The 23,455-nt window shown below is 38.6% G+C and overlaps 1 protein-coding gene and 1 pseudogene across 4 annotated transcripts in view; one reads left to right on the forward strand and one right to left on the reverse strand.

Annotated features, from left to right (window-relative positions):
• The window catches only part of BMPR1A (bone morphogenetic protein receptor type 1A), a 173,194-nt gene that overhangs the window by 54,278 nt on the left and 95,461 nt on the right, over positions 1-23,455 (reverse strand). The window lies entirely within an intron of this gene.
• LOC123821140 lies at positions 13,499-22,979 on the forward strand (annotated as a pseudogene).

Raw genomic sequence — 23,455 nt, forward strand, 5'->3', positions numbered from 1 at the left:
AGGTATATACCTCAGATTCTCACAGAGACTGCACCAATCTTCATTCCCACCAATAGTACACCAGGGCTCCATTTTCTCCACATCCTTGTCAGCAATTGTTGTTAGTTGATTTATTGATGATAGTCATTTTGGCAGGTGTCAGGTGATATCTCATTGTGGTTTTAGTTTGCATCTCTCTGATGATGAGTGATGTTGAGCATCTTTTCATATTTCTATGGGCTATATGTATGTCCTCTTTGGAGAAGTATCTATTTGGATCCTTTGCCCATTTTTTAATTTGATTGTCTTCCTGGTATTGAATTGAATAAGTTCTTTATTTTGGAAATTAACTTCTTATTTAACAGATGTGTCATTGGCAGATATGTTCTCTGATACAGTGGGTTCCCTTTTCATTCTGATGGTTTCTTTAGCTGTGCAGAAGCTTTTTAGTTTGATGTAGTCAGATTTGTTTATTTTTTCCTTTGTCTCCCTTGTCACAGGAGATGTATCAGCAAAAATACTGCTACATAAGATGTCTGAGATTTTACTGCCTATGTTTTCTTCTACGATTTTTGTGGTCTTGCAACCTAAGTCTTTTATCTATTTTGAGTTTATTCTTGTGTATGGTGTAACTTACTGGTCTATTTTCATTTTTCGGATGTACCAATCCAATATTCCCAGCACCACTTACTGAAGAAACTGTTTTTACCCCATCGTATGTTTTGGCCTGCTTTCTCAAGTATTAATTGACTATAAAGGCTTGGGTGGATTCCTGAGTTCTCTGTTCTATTCCACTGAACTATATATCTGCTCTAGTGCAAGTACCAGGCTATTTTGATTACGATGGCTTTTTCAGTATAATTTGATATCCAGTATTGTGATCCTTCCAACTTTGTTAATCTTTCTCATGGCTACTGAAGCTACCAGGGCTCTTTTATGATTACATACAAATTTCTGGAATATTTGTTCTAGACCTGTGAAATACACTGTTGGTATTTTAATAGGAATTGCATTGAATTGAAATTGCTATTAATTGCTTTGGGAAGTATGGACATTTTAATGATGTTAATTCTTCTAATCCATGAACATAGTAAATGCTTCCACTTGTTTGTGTCTTCCTCTATTTCTCTCTTCAATATTCTATAGTTTTCTGAGTACAGATATTTACCTTACCTCCTTGCTTAAGTTTATTCCTAAGTACTTTATTTTTGTTGTTGTTCCAATGTAACATGGGATTGCTTTCTTAGTTTCTCCTTCTGAGTGTTCATTATTGGTCTATAAAAGTGCTACCAATTTACGGATATTACTTTTGTATCCTGCTACATGGCCAAATTCATGTGTTAAACCTAGTAGTTTTTTGGTGGAGTTTTTAGGGTTTTCAACATACGATGTCATGTCATCTGAAAAAAATGATCCTTTCCAATTTGAATGTCTTTTATTTGATCTTCCTATCTGATCACTGTGGCTAAGACTTCCAGTACTATGTTGAATAAGACTGATAAAAGCTGACCTCTCCGTCTTGTTCCTTATCTTAAGGGAAATGCTTTTAGGTTTTACTCGCAGAGTATGATGGTGGCTGTAAGATTTTCATATATGGTCTTTACTGTGTTGAAGTATGATCACTCTATTCCTACTTTGCTGACTTTTTATCATAAATGGGTGCTGGATTTTATCGCATGCTTTTTCTGCTTATGTTGGTAATGATTTTTATCCTTCATTTTGTTTAATGTATGTATCACAGTTATTGATTTGCAAATATTGAGTCAACCTTGCATCCCCAGAGTAAACCCACTTGATTATGGCGTGTGGCTTTTTTTAAAGATTTTTTAAAAATTTTTAGAGAGAGGAGAAAGGAGGAAGAAAGGGAGGGAAACATCAATGTGTGAAGGAAACACTGACTGGTTGCCTCTTGTATGTCCCCCATGGGGATCTGACCCACAACCCACGCATGTGCCCTGACTGGGAACTGAACCCACAAACTTTTGGTTTGCAGGTTGGCACTGCTCAGCCAGGGTGGTGTATGATCTTTTTAATGTACTGATGAATCCAATTTGCTAATACAATGTTGATGATTTAGCATCTATTTCATCAGAGATATTGGCCTATCATTTTCTTTCTTTGTAGTGTCTTCATCTAGTGTTGGAATAAGGATAACGGTGGCCTTGTAAAAAACAGGTTCTCTCCTCTTGAATTTTTTGGAATAGTTTGAGGAGGATAGGTGTTAGTTCTTTGAATGTTTGGTAAAATTTGCCTGTGAGGCCATCCAATCAGGACTTTTGTTTGTTGGGAGATTTTTTTGATTACTGCTTCAATTTCATTAGTTGTTATCAGTCTAGTCACACTTTCTGATTCTTCCTGATTAGGTTTTGGAAGACTGCATGTTTCTAGGAATTTGTCCATTTCACTGAGGTTGTCCAATTTGTTGGGATATAGTTATTCATTGTATTTTCTTACAATTTGTCTGTTGTTACTTTGCCTCTTTCAATTTCTGATTTTATTTCTTTGGGTTCTCTCTCTCTCTGTTTCTTGATGTGTCTGGTTAAAGGTTCATCAATTTTGTCCATCTTTTGAAAGAACCACCTCCTGGTTTCACTGTCTTTCGAATTGTTTTTTAAGTCTCTATACCATTTATTTCCCCGCTGATCTTATTTCCTTCCTTCTAGTTACTCTGGGTTTTTCTCATTCTTTTTCTAGTTCTTTTATGTACAGGGATGGATTGAGATTTTTCTTTCTTCTTGACATAGGCCTGTAATGCTACAAAGTTCCCTCTCATGACTGCTTTTGCTACATCCCATAGATTTTTTATTGTTGTGTGTTCACTCTCATTTGTTTCCAGGTAATTTTTTATTTCTTCTTTGATCTCATTGGTCATCCATTTATTGTTTCATAGCATGCTATTTAACCTTGTGTTTGAATGTTGAGTTTGTTTTCACTGTAGCTGATTTCTAGTTTTATGCCACCATGATCTGAGAAAATGCGTGTTTTCCATCTTCTTAAATTTACAGATATGTTTTGTGTCCTAACATGGGTTTTATCCTAGAAAATGTACGACATGCACTTGAAAACAATGTATATACTGCTGCTTTGGAGTGAAATGCTCTCAAGATAAAAAAATCCGTCTTGTCCAGTGCACAATTTAAGGCTGCTGCTTCCTTGTTGATTTTCTGTCTGGAAGATGTATCCATTGATACATCATGATCCAGTGAGGTGCTGAAGTCCCTTATTATGACTGTATGTGCATAAATGTTTATAAGAGTTATATCCTCTTGTTGGGTTGCTCCCTTTTCTTGTTGGATTATCATTATGTAGTGTCCTTCTTTGTCTCTTAATATGGCCTTTATATATTTTGTCAGATATAAAGGTATTGCTATTCCACCTTCTTTTTCATTTCCATTTGTATGGAATATTTTTCCCGTCCCTTTCCTTTTGAGATGGGTCTCTTGTAGATTGCATATATCTGAGTTTTGCTTTCCTATCTGTTAAGCTACCCTATGCCATTTGAATGGAGCATTTAAACCATTTACATTTAAAGTGATTATTGACCCTGATTGGTGTAGCTCAGTGGATTGAGCCTGGGCTGTGGGCCAGGTCCCCTGTACAGGGTGCTCGAGAGGCAACCACACATTGATATTTCTCTCCCTCTCTCTCCTTCTCTTCCCCTCTCTCTAAAAATAAATAAATAAAATCTTTAAAAAAAGGTAAAGTGATTATCGATAGGCATGTATTTATTGCCATTTATTCTTTTACCTTTATTCTTGTCTTTCTTCTTCTTCTTCAAGAAGGCCCTTTAAGATTTCCTGCAATACCAGTTTGTTAGTAACAAACTCCTTTAGCTTTTTCATATCTGGGACGTTCTTCATTTCTCTTTCAATTTTAAATAGACTAATTTTAAATATCATTTAAAAAAATTATATCCAAGGCTATCACTCAAAAGTAGTCTTGGTTGTGGATCCTTGCTTTATATTGCTCTGAATATTTCATGCCTAAATTGGCATTTTAATTATGATGTATACTAGTATGGTCTCTTTGGGTTCATCTTGTTTGGGACTCTCTGTGCTTCCTGGACTTGTGTGTCCTTCCTACATCAAGTTAGGGAAGTTTCCCATCATTATTTATTCAAATTGGTTTTCAATCCCTTGCTCACTCTTTTTACTTCTGGTACCCTATAATGCAGGTTTTGGTTCACTTCATGTTGTCCCAAGAAAGCTTTAAACTACCCTCAATTTGAAAATTGTTTTTCCTTTTTGCTGCTCTGTTTGTGTGTGTTCTGCTACCTTGTCTCCCAAATCCCTGATTTGATCCTCTGCTTTATCCAACTTACTGTTTATTCCTTCTTGTGTTTTCATTTCACATATTGTATTCTCCATTTCTGACTTTTTTATGGTTTCTATATCCTTTTTCATACTGTTGTAGTTCTAAGTTTCTTGAGCATCTTTATAAGCATTCTTTTGAACTCCGTATCTGGTAAGTTACTTGCCTCCATTCCATTTAGCTCTTTCCAGAGATTTCTCCCGTTCTTTCATTTTGGGATGTTTCTTTGATCCCCCATTTTGGCTGCCCCTTTATGTGTGTTTCTACATATTAGGTACATACAAATCCCAGTTTGGGTAGGGTGGCCTTATGCAGTAGGTGTCCTGTTGGGACTCCATGGCACAGTCTCCTTACTCACCTACTCTAGGAATGACTCTTGTGTGGGTTACATGGGCACTCCTGTAGGAACTGAGTCTTGACTGCTATTGGCCCATTCCCATGTGGAGTTGACCCTTAGGCTGGCTGACTGTGAGATTCAACCCTAACCACAGTGTACAAGATGCTCTGCAGGTGCTGACCACCCAGAGCAGAATCTGTCTCAGCAGCTTCTGGTGCCTGCTGAAATATCCCTTTGGATATTCTACCAATGAAGCAAATTCAATCCTGCTCTGATGTTGTCTCAAGCTGGTCACTGGATATGTTGGTTCTGGGGACTCTTAGGAGGGACTCAGGTGCAGACCAAAGTCAGACACTACCTATGACTGTCCCTGGACAACCTGTTTGGAGTTATGAAATGATTACAATTTGTGGCTGCCTCTGCTGGGCCTGGGTGTGTGTGATAAGAACAACACTGCACATCAAGGATAGCTTTCACCAGCACTGGGACCAGGGGAAGGTCAGCAAAAGTCTGAAAGAACACCAAGATCAGCCTCCACCTTTGGGCTACCTGTTAGGCCCACTTACTCAAGGAACCTCTGCAAGCACTTAAGTTGCATGTGAAAGGTTCTCAGTTGAGTCATCAGGTAAGGGTGAAGGTGATCACCAGATCCACACAGGTTTAAACATGGTGCCAGTGTTTGGTCTAAGATTACTCAGCAAATGTCCCAGGGGATACCAAGTCTAGCTGCTTCCCTCTGGGTGTATGCAGACCTTTGTGGTGGGAATAGGTGTCACATAGAGTAGTCAGGGTGAGGAGAGTTTATCAGTCCAAACAGACCAAGATTTGGCCATGTGAATGGAAGGCTATACATGGGTTGGGCATGTGATGGAAAAATTTCTCCTGTCTTAGAGACACACAACTCAGTCTGTGCCAAATTCTGCCAGGGCCTAATCTCAGCAGCACAAAGCCACTGGGAGTTGGGAGGGTTGGTGCCTGTCATGTGTGGGGGAAGTTGGGGGTGTGACCCCCACTTCTAAGGAACACAACTCAGCCTGTCCTGGATTCTGCCCAGACCTGGACAGAGCAGAGCTACCAGGAGTCCAGAGGGTGGGGCTTCTGGGAGCTTAGGGGGTGGCGCTAGCAGATCTCCCTGAAGGGGAGGTGTCAGTCAGGTTGTGTGAAAGTAGGGGGAATGGCTCCTACCCCAAAGCCACAGAACTCAATTACTGACACCCCAGACCTCTACACCAGGCAGCTGATTCCTCAACAGGTCATGAACTCCTTAGGGTGGTGACAGGGAATTCATGAGGTAGAGCTATTGCATTCCCCCTGCCTGATGCTGTAAGGATGGTAGTGTGCCATTTAAGAAAGATGGTATTTGCTGTGTCAGAGAGGGACTCGGCACAGGGATTCTGGTAGCTGTCCCTTCAGTTTTCTCTCCCAGGCACAAACCCCAGATTCTTCTCATGTGACTCTAGTTTGCTCCACCCTCCCTCCACCAAAGCCTTAGGTAAGCAGCTGCAAACAAGGTTTTGTGCATTGTCCCTTTAAGAGGTCACCTGTGTCTCTACCAGACTACCACCTGTCCATGGCAGAGAGAATTCCCACTGATTTTCACAGCCAGATGTTATGTGAGATTCTTTTCCCCACTAGCTATTGTTGTTGGCACTGAGGAGCTCCTCGGGGAAACCACTGAAGCTGAGATATCCCTCTGGAATCTCAGCCCCCAACCGTGGATGTGGAATGCCAGCCCTTTTTATGTCTCCACCCTTCCTGCAAATCTCAATGTGGGAAAGTCTAAACAATTCTTATATAAATTGTTGGTTTTAAGACTTCTCTTTAGCTAGTCTTCAGTTGGTTATTCAGGTTGCTTGCCTTGTATTTTAGCTATAATTCCAGTTTGTTCGTAGAAGAAGGTGAATGTAGCTTCCACCTACTTCACCACCATCTTGGATCCTCGAGGCTCATTTTTTTTTATGTGGGAAAAACTGCCACTAGTTCTGCACTTTGGCACTGGCCCTTTTAAACTATGTATTTCAAAAAGATCACATGTGTTTCTATCCTTGATAAAAGGCACTTTTCATATAATATCCTGGCAAATTTAAGAGAGTGAATTCTGATGGCACTCTACTAGTTTTATGGAGGTGCGGGATGAATTTGTTCACCTGGCATGGAAATTATTTCAAGCTAAAAACAATTCAAGTTAAACAAACTCAGGAAGAGGGCTTTTTTTTTTCTCCCTTCTTACCTACCTACAGATATTCTGATAGAGAAACCTGCTTCAGGAAGGGAACCTTAGCATATTCACCTTAGCAAATATGAATTAAGTGTGCCACATAGGGAGGATTCAAGCAAACACTTGTTTGCTAGATTCCCTCTGTGTACCACTGTTTCTGGTGGCCCTGGAAGACTTTGTTTACAAATGTTTGCTCTTTCCCATCTACTTGTGAATTGCCTACCTCCTTGATCCAAAATAACATATACACCTCATTTTGCCTCACTGTCTTTGGAATTTCTATGCTAACATGAATTCTCCCTGTGTATGTATTAAAATTTGATTTTCTCCTATTAACTGCCTGTATGTCTTTTGAATTATTTGACCTGCAGAAGATTTGAATGGGTAGGGGGATAATTTCCTCAGCCTGGAAAGTTTTATGTATCAGCTTTAGTATCTATGTATCTGGTATACTAGTATGTACTATAGTATACTATCTATTCTATATACTATATACTAACTATCTACTATGTACTAAATATATAGTATACCTAGTATCTAGTATAGTATAGTATTTAGTATCTATGTATCTGCTATGTAATTTTGGAAAAACTTACTCAAGCTAAATAGTTTTTCCTTTCCTTAGCCACTAAATGCGGACAATATTACTAACCCAAATGAGTTAGTACCTTGCACCTCCCTCAGTATTAGACACTTGAAAAGTAACAGATGCCAGTTGTTATTGTTGTTACTAATCACATAAATGCTGATATTGTTCCCTTTATTTGTCCTACCATATTAACTGTTTCTATAATTATGATATAATTATATAAATTAAATAGTACAAATAGACATCTAAATAAACTTCCTTTGCTATATATATAGATAAGTACAGTCTCTTCTTCTGGAAAATAACACCAAGAATAAAGTAAAAAATGTTAAAACTTTGCAAACAGTAAGAAGGCTGAACCAATAGTTCAATCAGGACAAAAACAAACAAATGGAAAAGGCTGAGGTCAGCTGAAAAAACAGACTAAGGTCATTCTTTTCCAGTTAATCCCCACCCTTAATTTTTACTTTCTAGTAGTGAGGTTTGGGTATTTTCAACAAGCTGGCTTGCTGCCAAATCCATCAAGCAGTAAGGAAAAGACCCAGCTTCCAGAGGTCCCTCCCCACTAGGCAGCTCCAGGCGCCGGGTCTAACAAGCTTTCTGAGAAGGCCTGGACTCACTGCAGACTTTTTGGCTCCACAGCCATTGTTTGCATGGCTGCTCTGCTCCTTATCCAGACCCTGGATTAGCATAGGAATATTCTCCTTTTCCCTAACAAGCAACTCTCATCCATTCCCACCCACCCCCATTTCTAACCTCGAACCCCATTAATCACCAAACTAATATATACACATATGACTGGAGCATATCTACTCACAGTTATTTTTATATCAGTGTAAAAAACAATTTCACAAAAATCTAAACATAAACCCTTAAGAAAATAACATGCTTAAATAAACAGTTATGTGAATGTATCTGTGGTAAAACACAGGAATCTCATCAGAAAGCCTGCCTTGGAGTCCATGCAGTCAGAACTTGTGATCAGTGAGACATTCATAAGGAGGTCTTTGAAAAGTCTGAAAAAGTAGCAAAGAAGACCAACCACTTAGCTAAATTCTGACCTACAGTAGGGATGGCTAAGTTTCACTTTGTAAAGACATTTCTAACTGCCATTTCTTCACCACCTAGAAGTCACTAATTACATCATCACCCCTGAAATCACTTTCCAACTAGACTTTACCCAAAGCTCAATTAATTATTCAAAACAAATTTCACATTTTAACCTTTGTATTTCTGTTCAATCATCCCCTCTTCATTCAAAATCTTTCACTTTCCTTCTGTGCCAAAACTACTGGTTCCCAACACAAGTGGAAATTCTGTGTAAGAAAGTGGGATTCTACAGTATGTAACCTCATAGGGTGATGTGATAATAAATTCCAACTAGGCAGGTCCTGGTGGTTAGTCATGCCCAGGCATATAAATTCTTATTTTTAAAAATTATTTATTGATTTGAGACAGAGGCACAAGAAAAGGGAAAAGGGGGAGGGATATATAGGTGTGTGTCTGTGTATGTAAGTCAGAGAAACACTGATTTGTTTTTCCATTTATTTATGCATTCCATTAGTTGCTTCTTGTATGTGCCCTAACCAGAGATCAAAACTGCAACTTTGGCCTATAACTTCTTTACTGCAGGGTGTTAAGCAAACCCTGTCCATTGTTTCTGTACATCTAGGTTAACACACCTTTGAAATACACCTTAACCACTCTCAAGAGAGCATATAATCTTATTACCTACCTTGTAATACAATCCCTGCCTTGCTTTCTCCAACCTCCATATAATCTTCCCTATGTTCTCTCCTTAATTTCAAATGTATAAAAGAAACTGAAAACTGTTTTTCTCCTGAGCACTTGAGATCTTGCTTCCTAGACACATGTCATCAGTTTAACCCAACACACACACACACACACACACCCTCATAAAAATTCTCTACAAGTTCAGGCATTTCTTACATTACACCATCAATACTTCCAAACAGAGAGGAAAGAAAAACTAATATGGCATTACACAGAGCTGATGCATTTATATGTTTTATACTTGTCACTAAGGGCCTCAATATTAAGTGCACAAGAGAGGGTTGCAAGATAATAACAGAGTAGAAGGAACCTTCTCACACCAAAGGGGAAATAAAACTAAATTAGGGAACGTGCACCCTGAATTATCAACTGAAAACTATCTGAAGAGGAGACTTAACCAAGAATGGGCAGAAACCACCTTGACACCACACCTGTACAACAGCTTTCATGACATGGTTGGGGTTGAGCCTCTCAGTCACCTAGCCAGAGGGGAGAACCCATTCATGAATGGGCCAACAGCAATCAAGATCCAATTACAACAGAAGAGCCCACATAATCCAAACAAGAAACATTCCTAACCATCCAGATCAGGGTATCAGTGAGACTACACTACTGAGTCCCACAGGTATCCTACTACATAGGCCATACCAGGAAGACTGGGACTCAAAGCAATTTTATCTAATACATAAAAACAAGCACAAAGAGAGAACTAAAATGGAGAGAAAAAGAAACAACCCTCAAATGAAAGAAAAGGAGAAATCTCTAGAAAAAGAGCTAAATGGAGGCAAGCTATGCATCAGACATGGAGTTCAAAGTAATGGTTATAAGGATGATCAAGGAACTTAGTGAGAACTAAAAGGAGCTTAATAGGAACTATAAGGAACTTAGTAGAAACCAAATCAGCATGAAAAAGGATACAGAAACCATGAATAAGAAACAGTAGGAAATGAAAAATATATGAAATGAAAAATACAAAAGAGAGAATTAAAAGTAGGCTGGATGAAGCAGAGGGTCAAATTAGAGATTTGGAAGACAGGTAGAGAAAAACATCCAATTGGAGCAACAAAAAGAAAAAAAGACTTAGAAAGAATGAGGATAATGTAAGAGAACTCTGGGACAACATGAAATGCAACAAAATCTTCATTATAGGGGTACCAGAAAGAGAATAAAGTGAGCAAGAGATAAAAAACTTATTCAAAGAAATAATGACAGAAAATTCCCCTTACCTGGTAGAGAAAAAAGTCACACAAATTCAGGAAGCACAGAGAGTCCAATAAAGACAAAGTCAAAGAAACCCACACCAAGACACATTATAATTAAAAGGGCAAAATTTAAAGACACAGAAACTCTTAAAGGTGGCAAGAGAGAACAGTTAGTTACCTACAAGGGAGCTCCTGTAAGGCTGTCCCCTGATTTCTCAACAGAAATACTTCAAAAGAGACTGGCATGAAGTATTCAAAGTAATAAAAAGCAAGGACCTGCAACCAATACTACTTACTTAGCAAGGTTATTATTTAAAACTGAAGGTGAAATAAAGAGCTTTGCAGACAAAAAAAAATAAGGCTAAAGGAATTCATTACCGCCAAACTAGCATTGCAAGAAATGTTAAAGGGACTCCTTTAAGAAAAAGAAACAGAGGCAGGAACATAGGCATGCAGGAAAAAAGTGCCAATGAATATCAATAATAATCTTAAATGTAAATGAATTAAATGCTTTAATCAAAAGATGTAGGATAGCTGAATGGATACGAAAACATAACCCATATAAATATGCTGTCTAGAAGAGACTCAGAACAAAAAAGTTACACAGGCTGAGTATGAAAGGATAGAAAAAAATATTCCATGCCAGTGGAGATGAAAAAATAGACTTCAAAACAGGCCATAACAAGAAATAAAGAAGGTCCCTTTATAATACTAAAGGAATCCACCCAATTAGAAGATATAACCCTTGTAAACATATATGCACCCAATATAGTAGCACCTAAATATATAAAGGAAATCTCGGTGGACTTTAAGGAAGATATAGCAATAAAATCATAGTAGGGGATTTTAACACCTCACTGTAATCAATAGGTAGACCCTCCAGACAAAAAAACAAGGAAACAACAGATGAATTTAACTGATATTTGCAGAACATTTCACGCAAAAGCTAGAGAATACATATTCTTCTTAAGTGCACATGGAACATTCCCAAAGACAGACCACATGTTAGGATGCAAAATAAGACTTAACAAATTCAAGAAGACTTAAATCATATCAAATATGTTCTTAGATCACAATGGCATGAAACTAAAAATCAACCTCAACAATAAAAACTAAAACACATTCAAATACATAGAGGCTAAATACATGTTATCAAATAATGAGTGGGTTATCAATGAGATCAAGAAAGAAATCACAAATTACAACTTAACAGGTGCACCAAGACAAAGAAATATGGCCCAAATGAAAGAACAGAGCAAAGCTTCATTAAGAGAGCTAAGCCATGAGGAGATAGACAACCTATCTGATGGAAAATTTAAAGCCCTGATAATCAAAATGCTCACAGAACTGACTGAGCTTGGCTGAAATGAAAAAACAAATGAAAGATACTCAAAATGAAATAAAGCAAAATATTCAGGGAACCAACAGTGACAGGAAGGAAACCAAAACTCAACGCAACAATTTGGAACAAAAGGAAAAAATAAACATCCAACTGAAACAGAATGAAGAAACAAGAATACAAAAAAAAAAAATGAAGAGATGCTGAGGAGTCTCTGGGACAACCGGAAACATTCCAATATCCGAATTATAGGGGTGCCAGAAGGAGAAGAACAGCAGCAAGAAATTGAAAACTTATTTGAAAAAATAATGAAGGAAAACTTCCCCAATCAGGTGAAGGAAACAGACTTCCAGGAAGCCCAGAGAGTCCCAAAGAAGTTGGACCCGAAGAGGAACACACCAAGGCACATCATCGTTATCCAATATCAAAGATAAAGAGAGAATCTTAAAAGTAGCAAGAGGAAAAGAGAGAGTTACCTAAAAAGGAGTTCCCATCGGACTATCAGCTGATTTCTCAAAAGAAACCTTGCAGGCAAGAATGGGCTGCAAAGAAGTATTCCAAGTCATGAAAGGCAAGGACCTACATCCCAGATTACTCTATTCAGCAAAACTTTCATTGAGAATGGAAGGGCAGATAAAGTGTTTCTCAGATAACGTCAAGTTAAAGGAGCTCATCATCACCAAGCCATTATTATATGAAATGTTAAAGGGACTTATCTAAGAAAAAGAAGATAAAAAATATGAACAGTAAAATGACAAAAAACTCACTATCAACAAATGAACCTAAAAGAAAAGACAATGAAAACAAAAACTAAGCAAACCACTAGAACAGGAACAGAATCAGAAATGGACATCACACTGAGAGATTTCAGTGGGGAGGCAGAAGGATGGAATGGGGGGAAAAGGTACAGGGAAGAAGCATAATTTGTAGGCATAAAACAGATGGGGAGAGGCCAAAAATGGTATAAGAAACAGAGAACTCAGAGAACTAATATGTACAACCCACGAACATGAACCAAGGTGGGGAATGCTGTAGGATTGGGGGGTATAGGGCGGAGGGGGGATAAAGGGGAAGAAATTGGGAAAACTGTAATAGCATAATCAATAAAATATACTTAAAAATTAAAAAAGAAAAAATCACAAATTATCAAGAAACAAATAAAAATGAATACAAAACAAACCAACATCTATGGGACACAGCGAAAGCAGATCTGAGAGGGAAGTTCATAGCATTACAGGCCTACCTCAAGAAACAAGAAAAACTTCAAATAATCTAACCTTACAACTAAAAGTACTAGGAAAAGAACAGGAAAAGCCCAGACTAAGAAGGAAATAAGCAAGATCAGAGTGAAAATAAATGGCATAGAGACTAAAAAAACAATTCAAAAGATCAATGAAACCTGGAGGTGGTTCTTTGAAAAGAAAAACGAAACTGACAAAGCTTTAACCAGGGTCATCATTAAAAAGACAGGACCCAAAGAAATAAAATCAGAAATGAAACAGAAGTAACAACTGATATCACAGAAATACAAAGGACTGTAAGAACCTTTGTATACCATGAACAACTATATTCCAACAAATTGGACAACCTGGACAAAATAAATAAATTTCTAGAAACATAACAATCTTCCAAAATTGAATTAGGAAGAATCAGAAAACATGAATAGACTAATAACTAATAAACTGAAGCAGTTACGAAGGAACTCCCAGCAAAGAGAGGTCCTGACCAGATGGCTTCACGAGCAAATTTTACCAATCATTCAAAGAAGAACACCTATCCTCCAACTAATCCAAAAAATGCAAAAGAAGTGAAGACTTCCAAGTTCTTTGTAAGAGGCCAGTATTATCCTAATTTTAAAACCAGACAATGACACAACAAAGAAAACTTTAGGTCAATATCTCTGATGAATATAGATGCTAAAATCCTCAACAAAATATTAGCAAACTGCATCCAGCAATATATTAAAAAGATCATACACCATGATCAAGTGGGGTTTATCCTAGGGATGGAAGGTTGGTATGATATTCACAAATCAATAAATGTGATATATCACATAAAGAAAATGAAAGATAAGTCACATGATCTTAACAATAGATGCAGAAAAAGCATTTGATAAAATCCAGCACCGATTTATAATATGAACTCTCAGCAAAGTGGAAATAGAGGGGTCATACCTCAACATAATAAAAGCCATATATGACAAACCATGGCCAACATCATATTCAAATGGGCAAAAACTAAAAGTGTTTCCCTTAAGATCAGGAATAAGAGAGCTGGGTGCATGCAGTCAGGGCACAGCATAAATAAGGAAACCGAGTCCCTGTCAAATAAACTGACTTGTCCATGGCTATGCAGCTGGATCACTCTGGCTACAGTGTTGACTAGAGACCCTGGGGAGGCAATGATGGAAGCTAGAAGACTAGGAGTTAGCCATTGCACTAGTCTAGATCTCCTGGGGGTACCCCCTCTACTCACTCCTCTTGCTGCTGGGTCTTGTGCACCAGAAAAAGATGCTACCTATGGTGGAAAATGAAGAGCTGAGCCAGAAAATAGTGGGCTGGGCATACAGAAGCCAGGGCCCATGGGTGGAGGTGAGGCAGGGGTGGACACAGATGGGCTTGCCTCCCCCTCCCTGGCCCTGACTTGTGTTCCACACCCAGCTGGCCCATGGCAGTCTCACTGGTGGTATCATGGACTTTACCAATGTCTAGAAGCTGTATGGCAAGATCGCTAATGGCAAGATCGCTAAGGCCTTTCCAGCTGCTAGTTGAGGTGATATTCTGTACCCTTGACATCCACAAAGTGGACATGAACAAGCTCCTAGCCAGCCAGATCAGGCTGGAGGACTTCATCTTTGTCCACATCAAGGGATGCCGTAAGGAGATGAAGGTGTTCAAGTTGGAGGAGGCGCTGGGGCTCATCATCTCAGACAACAGCTGGCTAGGCCTTCATCAAGCATATCAAGGAGGGGAGCATCAACCACTACATTCAGCTCATTAGTATGTAGGACATGTCCAAGGCCATCAACAGGCTGAGCCTGCTGGGTGGTCAGCCCTATGAGGTAGCCCAGTTGCTCAATGAACTGCCCAGAGATGCACCACCACAATGAGGCTTACAGAGCCCTGCAAGGCTTTTGACATGATCGGCATGGGTTCAGGGGGTGGCTGTCCTGACTCTGGCTGGGAACCCAGCTGGGCACTGGCCAAGGGACTCCTGGGCTCCAATCCTGGGGCCTGCCATGGTAGACAATCTGCCCTCAACCTTTGAGGAGAGGGCAACTGAGAAAGATGACCTGCTGGAGAGTTCCATAGGCATCAGTGACACAGAGTTGGGGACCACCATGGTAGAGTTTGGGGAGTACAAGGGGAACCTAAACAAATTGGCTGAGGCCCTGAATGAGTGGCTGGTGACTCTGCCTTCTCTGATGAGTTTGTCTTTGACATCTGGAGCACCACTGGAGACACCAAGGTTAGGTCTTACTAGGGCCTTCCACAGGATCTTGTGATGACCTAAGCTCAGCCTGGTGGGAGCTACTGGGGTGAAGACACCATGGACCAAGATTCCAGCAGCTGACTTGGCCTGGCCATGGACCAGCAATCCCAGGTTGATGTGGAGTGAATCTGCGGCCACACCCTTGCTCCACTCCAATAAGTACCACTCCCTCCCTGGTTCCCAGCCTGGCTGAGGTACTTAGCTCCCTCCTTGCTCATTTGCACCCTATCTAACTCACCCAGGTCAGGCTCTGGGAAGGCGCAGCCAGACTGCACAGCCAGCCCATGCCCCCAATACTTTCCGTATCAGCTGCCAAACTGGTCCCTCTGTCGCTCTGGAGCTCCAGATTCTGTTTGGGGGTCCTGACCTCCCTGGTTTCCTGACACAGGGAATACAAAAGGGGGTGTCCTCAGCAAATGCAATAATACCCCCCTCCCACCACCACCACCACCACCATCATCCAGAAGGACTCCTACCTCCACATTTGAAACACAAGTCTGCTGTGAACCTCCAACCTCTCCCCCCTACACCTGTGTCTCTTTCAGCCCAGCCTCAGATGGAAAGGGCATGAGGGACGATGGCAGTGGGCTTTTCTATGTGAATTTGCTGTCTGGAACATGAAGACTCTATTGTTGGGAAAAAAAAAAAAATCAGGAACAGAGATGTCCACTTTCGCCACTCTTACTCAACTTAGAAAAGGAAGTCCTAACCACAGTGATCAGACATGGTGATGAAATAAAAGGCAACCAAATTGGAAAAGAGACAGTAAAACTGTCATTATTCACAAACAACATGATATTGTACATAGAAAACCCTACAGACTCCATAAAAAAATTACTAGATCTAATCAAGTAACAAAGTAACAGGGTACAAAATCAATACTCAGAAATTAATGACTTTTATACATCAAAAATGAACTCTCAGAAAGAGCAACTGAGAAAACAATATCATTTACTATTGCAACAACAACAAAAAATAAGGTAACTGGGAATAAGTTTAACTGAGATAGAACAACTGTACTTGGAAAACTATGGGACACTGAAAAAAGATATTGGGGAAGATATAAATAAGTAGAGGCATATATCATGTTCATGGATTGAAGAAGTAACATCATTAGAATGTCCATACTACCCAAAGCAATCTATAGATGCAACATAATTTCTATTAAAATACCAATGGCATATTTCACAAATCTAGAACAAATATTTCAAAAATTATAAGGAACCAAAAAGGACACCTAATAGCCTCAGCAATCTTGAGAAAAAAGAACAAAGTTGGAGGTATCACAATACCAGATATCAAACTATACTATAAGGTCACTGTAATCAAAACAGCCTAGTACCGACATAAGAACAAGCATATACATCAATGGAATAGAACACAGAGCCCAGAAATAAACTCATGCATTTATGGGCAATTAGTATTTGACAAAGGAGGCAAGAGTATACAATAAAGACAGTTTCTTGAATAAATGGTGTTGGAAAGCTGGACTGGTACATGCAAAAAAATGAAACTAGACCACCATAAAAATCCTAGAAGAAAACATAGGCAGTGATATCTCAGACATCTTGCATAGCAGTATTTTTGCTGATATACATCTGGGGGCAAAGGAAACAAAGGAAAAAATGAAGAAATAGGATTATCAAATTAAAAAGCTTCTGCACAGCAATGAAACCATCAAAATAAAAAGGGAACCCACTATATGGGAGAACATATTTGCCAATGAAACATCTGATAAGAGATTAATTTCCAAAATACATAAAACAACTTATACAACTCAACACTAGGAAGACAAACAATCCAATTAAAAAATGGACAAAGGACCTGAATACCCACTTCTCCAAAGAGGACATACAATGGCCAACAGATATATCAAAAGATAGTCAACATTACTAATAATCAGATACCACCATGTGAGATTATCACCTCACACCTGACAGAATGTCTATCATCAATAAATCAACAAACAACAAGTGCTGACAAGGATGTGAAGAAGAGGGAACCCTGGTGTACTGTTAGTGGGAATGCAGACTGCAGTCACTGTTGAAAACACTAAGGAGTTGCCTCAAAAAATTGAAAAGGGAAGAACTTTTTTTTTTTAAAATAAGAGGGAAAGTCCTTTTGGCCCAGCAATTCCACTTCTGGGAATATATCCTAAGAATCCCAAAACACCAATTTAGAAGAATTGTTCTTAGCAGCATTATTTACAGTAGCCAAGATCTGGAAACTTCCTATGTGACCATCAGTAGATGAGTAGATAAAAAAGCTGTGGTACATGTACACAACTGAATACTATGCAGCAGTAAAAAAAGAAGCACTCTTACCCTTTGCGACAGCATGGATGGACCTGGAAACTATTATGCTAGGTGAAATAAGTCAGGCACTGAAAGACCAATACCACATGGTCTCACTTATATGTGGACTCTAATGAACAAAGTAAACTGAAGATCAAATTAAAACAGAGGTATGGACACATGTGACTGCTTTAGGTGGGTGGGTAGGGTTGAGACTGGATGAAAGGTGAAAGGATGAGCAGAAGAACATATATGCATGACCCACGCACAAGGACGAAGGGTGGAGTTTGCCTGAGGGAGTGGGAGGAGGCCTGGGTGGAGGTGGGCAAAAGGGGAAAATTGGGACAATTTTCTCTAATAGCATAACAGCATAACAGCACTCTAATAGCATAAACAATAAAAATATAATTTAAAAATATTAAGTGCATAACAAATGCGTCTTGGTTTATGAAGTATTTTTTAAGAAACAAAAAATAATCTATTTTCAAAATATCATTCAATTTTGTACTACAAATTACCTAACATAGTTTCTCTAAAGCTCTTTTAAAAATTGTATTAAACAAGAAAACTTCACAAATAATTAGAACTAGATGATGCTATACAGCAATTTTTGACACATCTGTGCTCAGAAGAAATTCCTAATGCTAGCTATTAATTGAGGGGCTCTGGGTGTTTTTGTCTATCCTCTGGGATAAGCACAAATGACCAATACAAATGAAATCAATCAGTGGTTGCAGAAATGAGGGAAGGAATAGAGAGTTTGGTCACCTGTCTAGGTGTATTATGGGCAATGGTAAATAATACTGTATTTCTGCACAGTATTTTATAGAGATAAATATGGTAGAGAAGAGTTTAGTGCTCTAGGTCTATGCAGATGAAATGAGAGAAACTGATATATAGTATTTAATGGCAATTTTATGCCATTAGGACATCCCCATTTTTATAACCATCTGTATGACTCTCACAGTAAGTGAAATTATTCATACTTTTACAAAAAAAGACAGATTTAGGGAGCTCAAGTGATTTACTGAAATTTCACATAGCTGGCAACTTGAAGGACACACTGAAACCCAGGTCTTCTTATGCTGAGTGCAGTGTTTGAAGTACAGTTAAGTACATGAATAAATGTATCAAAAGGGAAACAGGAAGTTAACTTTTATTGAGCCACCTAAGACTTTATTTATTTCATCGGAACAACTCTGAAGGAAAAAGAAGCTCAGCAAAGTTAAGAATCTTGCCAAAGTTTATACAACCAGTAAGTAGCAAGTCTACTGCAGACAAAGCACAAATTCCACTCAGTACTGCAGCCAGGAGGTGATGAGAAAAAAAATACAAAGTACCTTGCCCCTTAGTATTATTACTATTGCTTTTCAACAATGAAGCAAAACAGAGCTGGGACACTGCTCCTTTGTCTTTCATTAGGTGGCTCCCTGACAGGTCCTGCCTACTGGGAAACTAGAGAAAGCTGGAGAAGGGGAGAAGGGGCTCCCCTCTTCCTAATTTTGTTTGCTGTACTAGGGTCACCTAAATGACACCTTCACCTTGGCAGCAGCAGTAGGTTCCAGTTATTAAGTTCCTTTCACACTCCAAGAACCAATTTCCTTAGCCACCATTCAGATTCAGCACTTCAGGGTCAACACTTCAGGGTCTGAGTGACAGCTCCTTAAGACCCCATTCTGAGCTCCTTAGGTGCCAGCAGTAGCTGGGTTCTGAGCTCCTAGAGAGCGTCCATAGGAGCACCCTTTCTCCAAGCTTCCCGGTTCTGCAAATTCAACCTCTGGGGAGGGTGGTAGGTGCTTCCCACAATTACTACTTCTGCGCAATCTCAATGTTCCTTTAGTTTTTTCAATTCCCTAATACTTGTGGAGTGAATTCCCTATACCAAATTCTCAGTTTAAAAAAACAGAACCACCCCGGCTGGTGTGGCTCTGTGGATTGAGCCCTGGCCTGTGAACCCAAGGGTCACCAGTTCTATTCCCAGGCAAGGGCACATGACTAGGTTGCAGGTCAGATCCCCATTGGGGGGTATACGAGAGGCAACCACACACTGATGTTTCTCTCCTTTTCTTCCCCTCTCTAAAAATAAATAAATAAAATCTTCCTTTCTTAAAGTGTGGTTTTGGCTTTCTTGATTGATGCAATACTTTCAGATAATAAATCTCAGAGTAACAGACTGATTATAGACACCCACCACATTCACATACTTTTACATGTATCCATTTTATCAGAGAGGAACCAACATATCTAACATTTTAATACTTATAAAGTATATTAAGTGTTTTAACATATATTCAAAGAGTATTCTAAGATACTCTGAATTTAGGAATGCATTCTAGACTCAGTACATTTCACTTTTTCTCACCACAAATCATTTTAACCTATCACAGTTAGAAATTTGTTCAACATTGGTTGGCCTTTCTATTCTAATCTAGGTGACCCAAGTCAAAATGCTTGAAGGAGTACCAAAATTTGGAATTAGTGATTCTGGCTAAACATGAATATCTTGAAAAGATACTTGATAACAACATATGCAAAAAAATAATATTGTTATAAAAAGATTACTTTAAACATAGCTCAAATACTATAAAAATGCACTTAATGTGACCAGCAGCTATACAGTTGATTACTTTTGGTCTTCTCTCAACTCCCAAATCCTCTAGATCCTCAGTCTCTCCCACCTCAGTCAACAGTTTCCCTACTCTTTCAGTTTCCCAGGCCTAAAATCTTACAGTCATTCTTGACTACTCTCTCCTTCCTTCTCATATTCCATATCCTTTTTTTCAGCAAATCCTGTGGGTTCTATCTTCAAAATATATCCAGAACACATGCACTTCTCACTACCTCCACATACTAACACTCTGTCCCAAGGCACTAACAATTTTTGCCTGGATTATTGAAATAGCCTTCTAACTGGCCTCCCTGCGTTTATCCTTGCCCACCTATAGCATATTCTCACCACAGCAGCCAAAGTGATAATAAAAAGCATATTAGAGCACATCACTCCTCTGTTCTAAACCTTCCAATGATTCCCCAACTTCCTCAGAGTAAAAGCTGAAGTCTGCAATGGCCCACAAGCCTCCAAAATCCTTCACTCCACCCATATTGGCCTCCTTACTCCTTAAACATGCCAGGACAGTCCTGATGCAGGACCTTTGCTTTTGCAAGTCCCTCTGCCTGTATGACTTGATACTATATCTCTTCTAAGTGGTTACTCAAATATCTCTTTTCTTATTTCCAGTGTTCCCACTCACCCTATTTAAAATTGTAATATCATCCCCATCCCTAACATGCCTATCCTCCTTCCCTGATTTTATTCCTCTTTAGCACTTGTCATACTATAATTTGATATAGAGTCTAGTATTTATTTTGTTTATTGCCTGCCACCTGCTCTATGAGGGCAGTATTAGTATTTTTCATTCTGTATTTCTAGCACCTACCTATGGTGCTTGGCACATAATTGGTACTAAGTAAGTATTTGCTGAGGAAATGACAACATAGCAGTAAGAATTAAAATGGTATACCAATTCCTTTTCTTTTTATATACAAATGAATCTTTTCTAAAAGGGCTACTATGAATAAACTATTCCATTTCCTTATCTCAACATAACTGAAATGATACAAAAACCACACCACTTCTTTTTGCTAGCTTTGAGCACTGACTTGTGTCAAGACTCAGTGAGGAAAATTTTCCATTGTTTTCACTGCACTTACTTAATTTTGAGATATAAATTCAAAAGGCCTGTATAAGTAAACCATCACTTCCCAAGATCTAAAATATTGCTTAAGGCAAACAATGGCTTATACTCTTATAGTACCACATAGTTATAGCAAGATAAATAACTGTGGAAATAATCATAGACAAAAAGAAAACACAGTCAGTACTTTTTTTGGTACAAGCAATGTGGTCTGAAAAAGGGAATTTCAAAGTAGCATCTAAACTAATTCGCAGTCTTTTCAGTATATAGACACAAGATTCAATGGTAACTGTTTTTACATAAACTTGAATTCACCAAAGGCCCTGAATAAGACCAGATGGTGTAAAACTTGGGTCGTTAACAATTCTTTCCTGACAAGCACAAACAACAAACTATAGCAAACTAAACCTTGCATCCCTGTAGGTCTAAGAAAGAACACGTTCAAGATCATAAATTCCTGTTATAAATGTGAAGCACCTGAAAATCCAGTAACAGTTTTTCCATCTTGTGATGAAACATCTAGATTTTTTTTATGTCAGAACACCTCTTCAGGTTAAAACTTGCTGTTTAGTGTTTTCATGAAGTTCTGTGACATGGGATAGACTTGACACTAACCTGCTGACAATATACATTATTGCTTTGCATAGTTAAATTTTCTATAATGTATAAAGTAGGTGTATTTGTATAATTTTCTTATTTTCCATTCAACATTGTGAGTTCCATGATGGATACATACAGTTCCTTATAATTCATTTTTATTGTTATATAGTATTCCATTCTAACAACAGCTTAAGCTATATTTATCCATTCAACCTGATGGACATTTTAGGTTGCTTTCATGTTTTGGTATTATAATATAAACAATGCTGTAATAAATAAACTTGAATAGATGCTTTTGTTGGTTTGTTTGTTTGTTTTGCAAATAAATCTATAGGATAGATTCCCAGAGGTAGAATTCTGGGACTAGAAGTAATTTTGGTAGATATGTTGGTCATCCCCACTGGGACCCCAAATGGGATAATACCATTTTGCACTTCCAAATACACCACACTGACTTAAGAACAATTTTTAAATATTCCTGAAGGACACGAAATTAATTTAACATATGTAAAGATACATTATGTATAGAAAGCCTCATTATCAGGTATGCCAATTCTTCCTAAGACAATTACAAATTTAATGAAACTCTTTATCACATTAAAGTTCCCCTTTCTGTTCTCTGTTTTCCTAAGTTTTCATCACAAATGGGACTGAATTTCATCAAATGTTTTTTTTGCCGTCTATTGATACAAATCATAGGTGTAATCCTCCTTCAAGATGTTAATAGATACATTAATAATAATCCATAACAAGAGCTTTTTAAAAAGTGTAAACCACCTGTGGTGGTTTTTATATATGTCCACAAATTTTTACATATTCCCCTCTTCAAGAGATAGAACCTAATTAGAGTGTGGGCTGGACTGACTCACTTCTAACAAACAGGATAAAGTGAAAATGACAAAGTATGAATTCTGAGACTAAGTCTTAAAAGGTAATGTAGCTTCCTCTTTGCTATCTTTCTTGGGTCAATCACTCTGGGAAAATCCAGTTTTCATGACCTAACATTCAGGAGTCTGTGCAAAGGCCCGTGGATGAGGAGCTGAGACCTCCTGCCAACACCCAGATGTCTGCCGTCTTGGAAGTGGATGCTATCCCAGTCAAGCTTTCGGATGACTACAATACCTGCTGACTTCTTGATTGAAGTTTCATGAGGCATTCTGGGCCAAAAACACCCAGTATACTGCTCCTAAATTCCTGAATGTTAAGTTTTGTTGATTCAAATCACTAAGTTTTGAGTTAAATCATTATGCATTAATACAATTAACACATTGTCTTGGATTACTGAAATAAATCTGAATTTGTCATTATTGAATAATAAAGAATTTGTCTGCATCTCTGTCCCTGTTTCCTGGAAGGGGACCTCTAAATCGCTGGAATTACTTGGGTAACAGGAGTATCTTTGTTTTTCACAAGTCCCATGCCTGAGTTTATGCTAATAGATGACTCAGAATGAGGGTAAGCCTCCAGAGAAAGACCAATCCTACCATTAGAGGGCTGGCACTTTCAGCCAGCCCAACCTCTTAGGAGGAGAAAGGGTTCAAGGCCAAGTTCAATCACATGGCCAATTCAATCATGCCCACACAATGAAACCAACAAAAACTCTGT

This window comes from Phyllostomus hastatus, unplaced genomic scaffold, assembly GCF_019186645.2.
Source record: "Phyllostomus hastatus isolate PE091 unplaced genomic scaffold, TTU_PhHast_1.1 phas_contig_38, whole genome shotgun sequence".
In the NCBI taxonomy this organism is placed as follows: Eukaryota; Metazoa; Chordata; class Mammalia; order Chiroptera; family Phyllostomidae; genus Phyllostomus; species Phyllostomus hastatus.